Source organism: Etheostoma cragini, chromosome 14 (assembly GCF_013103735.1).
Source record: "Etheostoma cragini isolate CJK2018 chromosome 14, CSU_Ecrag_1.0, whole genome shotgun sequence".
NCBI lineage: Eukaryota > Metazoa > Chordata > Actinopteri > Perciformes > Percidae > Etheostoma > Etheostoma cragini.
In genome coordinates, this window is record NC_048420.1 from 1,113,041 (window position 1) to 1,126,994 (window position 13,954).

Here is a 13,954-nt window from a genome sequence, read left to right on the forward strand (position 1 = left end):
TAATCAAATTCTGTCTGTTAACGTTCACAAAAACAATGTAATCGAGAAAAATGGCTATTACAACGGGGGAAAGTATTAAGGGAAACTTTAAAATTTAAAACATTTGGACACTTTTTTTTAAATGTTGTCCCATTTTTACCCTTTTTAAGACATATTGGAAAACGTGTTCATTTTTCATTTCTAATGTGTATATCATAATGTGTTTTCTTGAAAACTCTGTTGTTTATAGTGGTGGTGGTGCGCTGTCACGGAAGGCTTGTATCATGTGCAGGGTGGAGTGCAGATCGGGCCGCATTTTATCTGTCCAAAACACACACACACACACACACACACACACACACACACACACACACACACACACACACACACACACACACACAACAAAACTTAAACTTATTCCTCCAACTCTGCTCCGGTCGCATCTACACGTCTGCTTCATCTTTCTCTTTCTCTCTTCTGCCCACCTTTGGGTTCTGGTATCCATCCTCTAGTGCAGGGATGTGCACAGATACGGGCCGTTGTTGGCCCGGCAACAGCCCGTTTGCCCTGATTGGCTTAGCTGCCCCTTTGATGGAAGAGCATAAATAAATGTTCTTTTTGTCTTGTTTTTGCTGTTTGCTGCATCAATACGACGATGACACGCTCATTACTAAAATTTAAATCAAATTAAATCACTATATCATCCAATCTTGCCCTCAGCGATGCCCTCTCGCCCGAGTCACATGACCGCAACTGAAAGAAGGAAAGCTAGCCCTCGTGCCTTCATGTGAGTATGTAAAGTTATGGAGATTTTGACAGATGACCAAAACAATCCCCTGGAGCTTTGAATAATGTTCAGTTTGTACTGTTGGCATCACGTCAGCAGCATTGCCTTATATTAAGGTAAAATGCTACGTTATCAACCAAAGGTAACAACAGCTGATTAGAGCAATAACCCTCCAAGTGTGCAAGTCCCTGATCATGTGGATGTTCTGACAGTGGAATTAGACTTCCTCATGGGGGGGGGACAGAAGCAACGTCCTATAAATACGCTCCCAAATATACTCAGGTGCAAATCCGGAACAGGCCTTAAAAGTTTTTAATCAGAAATATCTAACAGATATGTACAGATTGGAGGATGATGACGTGTGCACCCTGAGAGCTGACAACGGCCACCCAGTACCCTCTCCTCCATGTCAGGAGTGCCTCCGCTGGCCAATAACTACTGGATTGATTCCTAGTGCTGGAATGATGACTTTGGTTATTCATCTTCTCTTTTTTCTCTCTCTTTCATCCCTCCTAATTAAGAGATATACAAGTTGAATTATAATCGCCATGGCAACAGAGTCAGCATGCAATCCCTTTGATATCTCCCTGTCCCACATGGAGCACATCTCATCACCAGGTTCTAAAATTAGACCTCCTCTCTCTCTCTCTCTCACTGGATGGCCTTCATTCCTCTGATATCACCATTATTCAGCCTTTTGTTCAGTTCTGAAATGTTTGGCCTCTCACTGTAACATCCAAATGACTCTGGATGTTACAGTAATCCCCTTTTCCTCAAACACATTATAATGCAATTTATTAATTGATTGATGGTTGTCAAAAAAGAAATATGTGCTATGTGAGTTTATGCAGTTTACGTGTTTTTTTGGGCCATTTTTGTTATTTTTTCTCAGGGCTCCAATAATTACTCTTGGTTTGAAGTACTCAGAAGTAGGTTTAGGTAGCGGCACTCAGGGCTCTAATGGCGTTTTTCCTCTGCTGGTAGCAGCTCGACTCGCCTCGACTCGCCTTGACTCGCCTCGACTCGCCTCGACTCGCCTTGACTCGCCTTGACTCGCCTCGACTCGCCTCGTCTCTACTCGACTCGAATTTGGGGTTTCTTTGAACCAAGTGGTCACAAACAAAATAAAGGGGATAGAAGGGAAATAAATGAGCAGTGTATTACTTTCATTAAATGTGGGTGTTTTACTCAATTGTATAGCATTTGAAAAAAAACAAAACTAAATAAGAAAGTTGAAAAAAGCTTCAAAAGTCCGGAAAAAGAAAAAGGATTTTTGTACACATATGAAAAACTCAACAGACAGGAACACTACCTTCACCAGAGGTATAAACATTCATTTTACATTAATTCAAATTCTGAACAAGTTCTTTAGAATATGAAAGGCTAAACTGGCTGCCTTTCCTGCAGCTCTCTCTGTGTGAAAACTACTCAGTCGAAGCCAAGAAGCATTCACTCAAGTAACTGAAAGGAGTTTTTGCTCACAGTCTTAAAACTGAACCACCTTTCATCACCAAAATTACAGAATCAGTAGCTGAATGACTCGTCTGACCCTGTCCCTCTGAAAGCAGAGCTCTGCAAAACAGCTGTTTGGACAGATTCCACACCATGAATCCCCAAAACTAGAAAGCATTTTGGCTTTCAGGAGTCACATCAATGATTCTTGTCAATTCTCTCCTTGTAACACTGTCTCTTAACCTGTTACATACCGTTACAGTGGCAATCACATGACATTTATGTGACCTTTATACAAACTATAATAATATTTGTGATTGTCAGTCAGTATAAAGCGCTATCCTGTGTGTGCTAAAATCAGCCTATTGACATGTGTTTAGCACGGTACTGCATTCTGGTGTCGTCCTATACTTATTTTCTTAAAAGGAGTATTTTACTGTGCACAGTTACAGTGAAGGGCTGCAAGAATCTCTGTGTGTACCGGATGAGTCTCTCCAGCCTGGTTGGTTATAACAGAGTCATCAGAGAAGCACGGAGAGATGCTCTCCACATGGATTATAGAGAAGTCAGAGAGTCAGAAAAGACATGTTTAGTACACAGTACATCAAAGCAATTAAGGCTCATTGTGCATGTGTGACAGCTTGGTATAACAAGCAACTCAATAATTTATACATTTTCTTTACTGTCTTATTCTTATTTAGGGTTGTTCACTCCTGTCACCATCTGCTACTGCCAGCAGCTCTGAAAACGTCCACTCTGTTGCTGCTGTTTTGGGACATGAATCATCACACCAGACGTCCCAGCAAATCTGGTCAACTGCTCGGGGTGGCTTATAATAACATTATGAAATAAAATATTTTCGTTCATCAACATAATGAGGTTTATTGTACGGCTCAGCTTTTGGGGGGGGGGGGGACCTGGGGGGGGGACCTGGTTCAAGGTTCAAGGTTCAAGAGTCTCTTGGCCTACAACAACAGCTGATAGCAAAGGTAGGAACCGATTATTTAAAGCAGGGTTGTGACTCTGTAATTGGCTCTTGCCATTAGTGTGCGATTCTGATTGGTTGAGCAGGAAGGTGACCGCCTCCAACAGCCGACTGGAGTTAGGAAGAGCAGTGATTAAGAGTGAGGTCTTCCTGACAGGATTTACGCTGACATACATATCAATCAGGAGAAACTAGTTGCAGATATGCGACAGCATGATAAAATTATTATTAGGATAACAGCTGAATTGATTTAGGATTAAAAGTTAGGTCTTCCTGAAAGGATTCACCCTGAGCTACATTTGTTTTGGGAAATATTGCTGCAGACATCATATCTGGTCCAATCATATTAATGTTTATTAATGTTTTATTAATGTAATTATTAATGTTTTGGAGTAAAAAAGTCAGAATTCCCGTTGTCCCTTCTGACGGAGATGCTGCTCTCTGTTTCCTGCCCATAGTCCACAGATGAAAACTCTGCTGCTGCTAAGAAGCTGATCCAATGTTGTAATACTGATCCAATGCTGTAATATTGATCCAATGCTGTAATATTGATCCAATGCTGTAATACTGATCCAATGCTGTAATACTGATCCAATGCTGTAATACTGATCCAATGCTGTAATATTGATCCAATGCTGTAATATTGATCCAATGCTGTAATATTGATCCAATGCTGTAATACTGATCCAATGCTGTAATACGGATCCAATGCTGTAATATTGATCCAATGTTGTAATATTGATCCAATGCTGTAATACTGATCCAATGCTGTAATACTGATCCAATGCTGTAATACTGATCCAATGCTGTAATATTGATCCAATGCTGTAATATTGATCCAATGTTGTAATATTGATCCAATGTTGTAATATTGATCCAATGTTGTAATATTGATCCAATGCTGTAATATTGATCCAATGCTGTAATATTGATCCAATGTTGTAATACTGATCCAATGTTGTAATACTGATCCAATGCTGTAATATTGATCCAATAATGTAAAATTGATCCAATGTTGTAATACTGATCCAATGCTGTAATATTGATCCAATGCTGTAATATTGATCCAATGCTGTAATACTGATCCAATGCTGTAATATTGATCCAATGTTGTAATACTGATCCAATGTTGTAATATTGATCCAATGCTGTAATATTGATCCAATGTTGTAATACTGATCCAATGCTGTAATATTGATCCAATGCTGTAATATTGATCCAATGCTGTAATATTGATCCAATTCTGTAATATTGATCCAATGCTGTAATATTGCATGATCTGCCTGTTTTATGACCCATCCATCCATCTATCTATCCATCCATCCATCCATCCAGCCTGAGCTCTTCCCCATGTGGTCTTGAGCACTCTTATACAGCAGCATTCAAAACAGAATACAGAAATAATTTTGTGGAATGCTCATGAACAGTGCATCACATAGCTGCATGAAAGAATGGTTCGTGAGCGCAGCCTGGATGGGGAATTGTTAGAAATATTGGCAGGGATGCTTAAATAACACCTTGTATACAGTCCATATCTACACATGTAGAGCAGTCTATAGGCTGATGGAGGATTGTTTTATTGTAATATCTAAATGAATAAACAAATATAATACTGTGATCCTGCTTGTAAATGGTTCCAAATCATGCAGACAATCATGTCCAACTTCAACATGCAAGGCTACCCAATGATACCAAGGTGCAAATCCTCAAAAAAAGGAAGAATTAAGATGATCAAAAACTCCTTTTACCAAAACTGACTTTCCAATAATTAAAATACAGCCTACAATCTGTGGTCAGAGTAACGTATTCTCCACATCGGGCTCTGTTAAAGCTGAACTTACACTGACTTCACTTAAAGGAACCAACTCCAAATGGGCTGACAGCAGGACGGCAAAGCCCATTCTACCACAAAACCAATTACCTGAACTCTAATATATTAAATATGTTAAATGGCATGACACAATTTACTTTTGCAATGGGAATAAAATACAAAAAATGTAGCTGTACAATGACTTCATGTCTGTCTGACATAAACAGATGGGAATTCGATGTCATTTGTCAGATTTCTGTTTGAAGGTAAAGGAAAGGTAAAGATTACCATCTGTTTGCCACAGCTGGGCAAGGCGTTGCCATGGATCCTCTCTCTCACGTCTCAAACTACTGAGACTTTAATAAAAGGACTAAAAACATTTATCTTATGAGTTTTAATTAACCCTGCAAGTTGCTGCACTGTCTATTTGTGTTTGACAGTGATGTTCTTATACCACGCCTTCATGATCTTTACTGTAACACTTTGAGATTTGCTCCAGACCTAAAGGGCATTATAAATAAACTACATCATATTTATTATAATACAGGTTTATATTCATCCATCACTCATGGACTACCTATTTGTCTTGATCTCATAATAGAAGACCGACCAGGCAATCAAACTTCCTTGTGAACAACATAGCTCTGCTGTGGATCGGGGGGGGGGGGGGGGGGGGGGGGGGGGGGGGGGGGGGGGGGTTGCAGCTCTGTCTGGGAAATCACCAAGAAACCTCTCGTTTGTCTTCTCCGTGGATCATTTGACTAACTACTGTTAGTCAAATGATCATTTGACTAACAGTAGTTAGTCAAATGGAAGAAGGAAGGATGACAGGCCTCTCCCATCTGCTCTTCCCCGTTCGGTTAACGCAGGAACGAGGTCCCGTGAGACGATGAGGACTCGTTGAACGCCAGGCGTCTTGCTGCAGCACCCGTCTCATTTGTTGTACTCTGCCTTTTCAGCAAGTTTGAAACAAGTTTGTACGACAAAAGAAAAACGAGGCAACTGTGTGCAGATATTCATAAGACATCATTATGAAACAGCTGGAGCACACTGTAACAAATTTAACGTAAAATATACAGTAACTATGACAACAATCGACCAGCAAGTTACTGTGAACTCTTTTTACAGTAAAAGTACCGTACTACCATTCACAGTATTTTATATATTCATTGTAAAATGCAAAACAATTTAACACAACATAAGATAAAAAAGTAAAAATACAGTAGTTTACTGTACTATGTAGTAGTACTATGGTGGCTATGCTGTAATTTGTTTTACAGTAATGCTTTGAATACTGTGATTTCAACTCTAATACTTATACTACTAGGATGCTGTCATGTCGACAAGGTTGTAATGTAACTTTACTGCATTCTACTGTAAAAATTGTATACAGTAGTGTTACTGTGAAATCTAAAGGAAATAACTGGAGATACCAGACATTTTTTACAGTGTAGCACCCGTGTAGTGTGAATGTCTGACAGTAATAAGGATGATTACCAACTAAATAAAAGATTTCAATCAAACTACATTCATATTGTGGGGCAGTTGACTCATTTTCTAAGTCATCTGCAGCCAGCTAACCTGAGCTAATGTAAGCTTTATAGAGATCGTGGGATTTCCTAAACTGAATAAATAACGCAGAAAGGATCTCTGGTCCCTGTTTAGTCGACTAGCCAACTTGAGCTGACATTAGTGAGTACTGTCACTATAATGCGTGGTTGTGTTTTTCTTTTTCAAAGAATCTTAAATACAGTGTGTATTTAGCTGCCAGGCATCATATAGAACCTAACTTAGTTACCGTTTGTAGATGTATAAAACTTTTTTTTTAAATTCATTCATGTATTTTAGGATAGCCTTTGTCATATTTCATCTTTCCACTGTGCTATCTTACACATACCTAATGAATGAAGACCGGCACCTACGAAACACTAAATTCTAAGCCCAGTAATCCCAAATGAAAGTTCAGGGCCCATCTCTGATTATACTTTGAGGACCAAGAACATCCAAATTAAACCGAGTTGGATGGTCATTCTCAGGTCATGGTGACAACTTCCTGCTTTATTTTAAAATGCATGGTTTGTCTTCATTCCTGGACACCTGTCTTCCCGTCTTTTATGATCACCTGTCCCCGCCCTACTGGGATTCACCTGTGTGTAGTTATCTTCCCATCCCCCGTGTACATATACTCCCCCCCCCCCCCCTGTTTCACCTGTTCCCTGCCAGATTGAGTGCTCCTTGTGTGTCACTGCCCAGCGTTCATCCCAGTGTTTCCAGACCTTTTATTTGTATTCCTGACGTCTTTTGCCTGCAATTCTGTACCTTTTACTCGTTTATTTACGTCCCCCAGTGTGCTGACAGTATCCAAAATGAAAAATGTCCATCCTCTGTAGACTGAGAATGTGCTTGGTGAATGGTCCATTAGGTTTAGTTACTACATTTGTAATTGTTCTAAAAAAAAAAGGGAGAGGCTGCTATAGGAGTTATTCAAAGTTCACTAGATATGTTTAATGTACTGTATGTATGTACTATATGTTCAGTATAGTAGAAGGAATGTGGAACCCGTTGTTACCTTGGTAACTAATGTGCACCTGCACTGTCCAGCATCCATTTCTCATGTGCACTTGAGAAACGTCCATATTGTGTAATTGATCTTACCATTGACATTGTTTTGTAAATACAGGCTTCATCAAACCCTTGGCATAGCAAGGGGAAGAGAAGTGAACAAATCCTGCATGGAAGGTAAATCATTGTTAATACAGTATATATGTATTTATTTATTTCGGGATGTCCAGGGTATGTTGCGACAGGCAAATTTGATCTATGTCATAACAAACTGAAAGGATGATCATCTTAGATGAAATATCAAAATGTCCACTATTAATCGTAAGATCGTTATTATCATGTGTCTAAATATGTCATTTTTATGATCTCAGCTTGTTCTGAGAGCCGGCGGCAACAGGTCAAGGATCTACCCCCTTTAAATATTAAATTTTTTATTGTACAAATGACTCAGAAACATTGTTACTCATTAGCTTGTGTAAATGTGTTTATGTGGAAATATTGATAAGGCAATTTGGTGAACAGCGTCACTTTTTTTGCCACTTAAAGGAGCCCTGCCACCCTAAACCTTTCTTCTTTTGAAATATGTCAGGTCTATATATGTGTGTGTGTGTGTGTGTGTGTGTGTGTGTGTGTGTGTGTGTGTGTGTGTGTGTGTGTGTGTGTGCGCAGATGAACTGCTACCTCCTCTGTTAGCTCGCGTCACTGGAAAGAAATAAGAGGACAAATCAGACTATCACAGCAGCTGGTCAGTCTGATGTCATACTGCCTGAGCTCATTACTATTCATGAGCTGGGTAAAGGATGCTGATAGCCAGGTTTTCATTGGCTTAGCTGGTTGAATATTAATGAGAACTGGCCCAAATGGAGCCATGGTGACCAAGTTACAAAGTCCAGGGTAGAACTCACACAGTCATGAAATATGTGTGGCAGGGCACCTTTAAGCAAAGCCAACCATCCATTTACCACGGCCTTTTATGCCTAGCCTGTTAAATATGACAACCAAATCCGTGTTAAAGCCTGGTCACACAAGTTTCAAAATCATTGGGATCGGTAGAAATAGTGGATGTCGAGTCATTATTTTCTCTTTAGTGTCCAAGCTAACAGGCATCAAGCTTTTCCCCTCTTGAATACATTTCTAAAGAAAGGAATCATGTTCAATTGTGAAAATCACCGCTGGTGTTACCAATTTAGTCACTAGCTCCTCCAGCAGTCTTGTCTACATTGTTTCTCACTTGTCTCCACAGGAAATGCATTTTCCCCAGTGAAATTAGCAGTAACTGCATTTACATTCTATAACCGTTACACTCCTTCCACACAGCTGGAAACAAAAATGTTACAGAACCTTACATTACGTGGGACATATTTATTTACCATTCCCATCTTTGACTTTTGGTATTCTTAATCAAATGTATTCATCACAAGAAAATTATGCTCAGTATAGGCTAACAAACTGTGAACCTCACACACGCACTCTAATCACACCTCACACACCTCACACACACGCTCTAATCACACAAACACAGCACACTAACCGAAACCCCAACATTAATAAAAAAAACATTGACTTCTGGTTAAATCTGTTCAGTGGCCATTTTCTTTAGAGGTGAAACTGTTGCTGTCAAGGCTTTGCAATCGTTTAGGCTCACATTAATATGTACTGTAAAATAAACTACTGTAATGTACTGATTTTGAGTTCAGTATTTCGTTTTTTGGGTTGTAAACATGTCCTCTGTCAAACTGAATAAAAACCGTGAAAACAAAAGACTAGTGATTTATATAAAATAGACTAGCGTGTTGCTGCTGATCTGAAAGTGTATTCATATGATGAAAGTGGGTATCATTTTGACCAAGGTTTGTTGGTGATGTGTTCAAGCAACGGGCAAAACTGTAGTAAATTGTAAGTCGGTAACATGTATTTCTACAGCATGTTTCACAGACAGGGTCACAAAGTGCTTTATAATATGAATAGACAATAAAACAAAGTAGAAAAATAATCTTAGATGGAATAAAGTACAAATACAACACATACAATAATCAATAAACAAAAGACATAGGCTACCCAAAAGCTAGTCTGAACAAGTGAGTCTTCACTTGTCCCTTAAACAGCCAATTTTAAATTAAATTAAATACATAACATATTCCTGACTACTGGTGCTGTGCCCGTTGAAAATGTGTCTGTTTGGAGCGGGCCGGTTGCTGGGCCTCTTGTACTGCAACCCTACTGTGTAGCCTACTACTGACTTCCTATATACTTCTACTTCAGAGGAAAACATTGTACTACATTTACCTGACAGGGAAGAATGCAGATTCGGATTTTACTACCAAAATACCACAGCTCAAATGTGCATTAATCACAGACATTGATACAGAGACAGTGGGAGACAACTGCTTTTTTATTGAGTTTTCTTTTATCAATATTTAAGCCAGGCTTTTATTGTGAAGGGTAGACATGGAAGAAGCAGCATTATGGCAGTGCTTTTTTGTCTTAACCTTTGTTGTTTAGTTTAATTCAAATTTTGCAACAATCAATGTCCAACGTTGTCCAAACTGCTCCATGTTCCAAACGCTACGTTCGATGGCTACCCAGGAAACCACGTGGGAAGTAGATCGGATGAAGGGTTCATTAGATATTTCAAAGTAGGCCTCAGAGATTTCCTGATTTATTAGAGAGATGTCATTGCTGGTAATAAGTCTCCTGTGTGTGTTCTCATCTCGCATCTGTCTGTGTTCCCTACAGGAGAAGTCGGCTGGCGTTTCTTGAACATATCTATCATTTCATCATTAGAGCTCTCTCAACTGACTGGTGAGGGGGGGGGGGGGGGGCAGGTTTCATTCTCACAACGCTGGAGAAGACATGCCCAACTGTAAGGGACACCGGGATAGTTGTAACACGTCCAATTTTATTTCCTGGAAACCCGTTGACAACTTTTGTGAGAGAGAGCGGAAATTTATTATCCAACTGTCGATATTATCGTCGCACTTGTTCGTCATTTCCGTTATCTTTAGGAGTTCTCTGTTACAGCTGTCCCTCAATTGGATGTCTGTCAATGTGTCTGTCCCTGAGACAGTACTTGATGGACTGTAGGCCTTTGGTTACAATTCTTTACATGGAGAAATTGGAATTTCTTTGATCACATCTGCTGAAATGCCAAGAGTCCATCAATTTGACGCTGTCCTCCCTCTTCTGCAAATTCTGACACGACTACACGGATTACGTCATAACGGGTCAACACTTTGCCCACCGCTGTCGAAGCGGAGCTCCATCTTGCATCCCATCCTAGCTCAGCTTCAGTGATCTTCGCTTCCTGTCCTGTTCTTGTTCTGCTTGTCACTGAAACGTCCATTTTACAACCCCCCCCCCCCCCCCCCCCCCCCTCGTCGTCCTGGCCCAACCCGGGATCCCAGAGTCCCGACCAAGCCCGTCTAAATATTGGGCGTTGTGATTCATAAAAATGTAAATTGCACTGTAATCATTGAAGCCTTTGAGATCCAGTTGGAAGCTCTAAAAAAAGCTAGTTAGTGGACCATATGTTGAGAATATTTTGCCAAACAGTTCTGTTCCATTAATACTTCTTTCCCCTTTAGGCTAGACCAGAATGAGTTGATGGGGAATACAGATGTGTTCAGTAACATTTCTATTACACTAGCTATGTTTCCATCCACATGTTTGTATCCAAATCAAGTGATATCGGATGAAAAATGCCTCATAGAAAGAGTAAAGTTTGATGAATATCGACTCAAGTTTTAGGTTATTTCATGGTTGCAACCTGCCACAAAACAAAGAAGAAGAAGAAGAAGTTGTAGTTCATTTCCCCCAGTGTTTCCTCTCTGTTTGCACACATTTAGGGGGCAACAAAGACAGATGGAAGTGGACGGAGGGGGGACGAGACACATTCTGGATTTCATTTGTCACGAATTCAGGCAATAGAACATGAATTCATAAAGACTATAACAATGTACATTGTGACATGCTACCAGTGGTAGAATTCAACTAAGTACATTTACTCAACTACTGTACTTATGAATTTGAGATACTTGTACATTACTGAGGTTTTTTCTTGTCATGCCACTTTCTACTTCTACTCTTCTACATTTCAGAAAGCAACATGGTACTTTTTACTCCACTCACTAGTTGCTTTACACGTTAATATTTCTGCACACAGAAAACACGTATTTTATATAATCTTAATCTTAATTAGCAGAGATTGCAAGTAGACTAAAGTAGAAGGACAGATAATTGTGTTAAAACTCTGGTAAAAGTAGAAGTACTGATGTAACTCCTTTACTCAAGTAAAAGTAACAATGAACAGCCTTGGAAATGTATTTAAAGTAAAAAAGTAAGAGTAACCTTGGGATGAAAACCATTTTTTTTAATGCAAAGCTACCTGGACCACGCACGTTAGAGTGCAAGTTGACAAACTTCCGTGGAAAAAAGGCTCTTCATATGCAACTGGCTACATTTTAAATGGATGTCCAGGCCGAAAACAGGGTAAGAGTTACATTGTATGTGTGTGTGCTTAAATATGGCTTTTGGACAGAAAATAAAGGATCAAAATGAATCACTAAACAGTGCTGCGGCACTTTGCATCTGAATCTGTCGAGTCATCTTGTACTGGTGTGTCAAGTTCAACGTACAGTACTGCGTATTCCATCTAATTAGAATTCAGTATTGACGCGAAAAAAAATAACGTTAACTCCAGTGAAATTATTTGAAACTAAAGTAAGGAGCCAATTGAGTAAGATGTAAGGAGTAGGAAATACCAACAGTATATTTGTATTAAAATGTGAGGAGTAAAAGTAAAAAGTCGGCCAAAAAAAAATAAAGTATTTGTACTTCTATCTAGCCAACAATATAAGGCCCTACAAGTCCAGCTGAGATGATTGGCCGATTAAACACTTTGTTTGTTTCCAGGTAATAAAATGGGAGGATTCGTCTGCATTGAGTACTTTTACTTTTAATACTTTAGGTACATTTTCCTGATGATACTTGCATACTTTTACTTAAGGAACATTTTCAATTCAAGACTTTAACAGTGTGGTATTAGTACTTAACTGCAGTACAACCTGAATACTTTGCATTGCATGCTACATTAGCTCCTTAACAACACAGAAGTACTTAGAATGTTCTCAGCAAGCATGCCTGTCGGTGTTTCATGGGTGTTGGCAGTACTGCCGGGGCGTAGTGGTAAGAGGAAGAGATCTAATGGGCCCCATGTGGATGGAGGGTCCCTCATCTGTCTGATAACAAATGTCTTTGTTTGTCCCCTAAGTGTTTCATACTGTGCTTCTGGGCAGTTGTGCCCTTCAGTAGAAACCTTGGACAACACTGTCCCCCAAAACAGAGAGACTTTGGTGGCTGTTGGTGAAATGTGATTATGAAAGCTGGTTACTGCCATCAAATGCCCACACTTCCAATTTGGGTCCCGAGTTTGTTAGTAACTGGAAGAAAGACACTAAAATGAGGTCCCTTTTCCCTCGCTACGCCCCTAAACCGATATGATGCCCTTCATCCTTATCGATCCTGTGCCATATTTTGACAGTTCATTCCCAGCCACTGTGATGCCGGGTCTCCGTGGAAGCGCTGTCATTAACTTGTCTAACTGTTATTTCAGAAGCTTTTGCCGTAACATGTGATGGAGTATTTTTACATAACTATACTAATTATGCCGTCTCAAATTACTGGTAATTGGCAGCTAATAAAAAAATAGAAATAAATCACCCCATGAACCCACAGAGAATAATCAGCTGTTTCCAGCAAAGAAATCTCTACAGAGACAAACACCAGTAGGACAAAATCAGATACCAGCCGGTATACAGTGGAATGAGCTAAAAGAAGAGGGAATATTGGACAAAAACTTCCCCTTGTATAAAAAACAAGTACCCAGAACCGTATAGGCAGGATTAATGAATTTGAAAGTATGCAACATTCATTGTATGTAACATTGATATACATACTAGTATACACCTTATCTTATGAACAATCTAAATATACATTGAATGTACTAGAAAAGTTTGACATATCAACTTCAAACTTCAACTTCAACTTTATTTATTTGTCATTTTATATGTACAGAGTGCATACAGAACGAAATTGCGTTGCATACAGCTTATAAATATTGCAATGCTATTCCAGGTGCAATGGAATACCTTTCCGGATTATTTACAAATAGTTATACAGAAGTGCAGCAGTGATCAAAGTGTAAAACAGTGCAGGGGATGAACAGTGTGCAAATTGAAGAGTAAAAAAGAGAGGAACCGAAATGGCTAAAAGTTCAGCAGCATTTTAATACCCGATGGCGTCTAATAGGTGCAGAGTTCAGTTTATGGATCAGAAGTTCAACAGTCTGATGGCAGTGGGGAAAAAGCTGTTGCAGAACCTG

At 39.5% G+C, this 13,954-nt stretch overlaps 1 long non-coding RNA gene across 1 annotated transcript in view; it reads right to left on the reverse strand.

The window, feature by feature from the left end:
• Positions 1 to 322: 322 nt before the first annotated feature.
• Positions 323 to 13,954, reverse strand: part of LOC117956842 — a 19,946-nt gene continuing 6,314 nt past the window's right edge. The window contains exons 2-3 of the long non-coding RNA XR_004659378.1: positions 13,431 to 13,435; positions 323 to 464 (exon numbers count right to left, since the gene is read on the reverse strand). This is a non-coding gene — a long non-coding RNA (uncharacterized LOC117956842). The remainder of the gene's footprint in view (positions 465 to 13,430; positions 13,436 to 13,954) is intronic.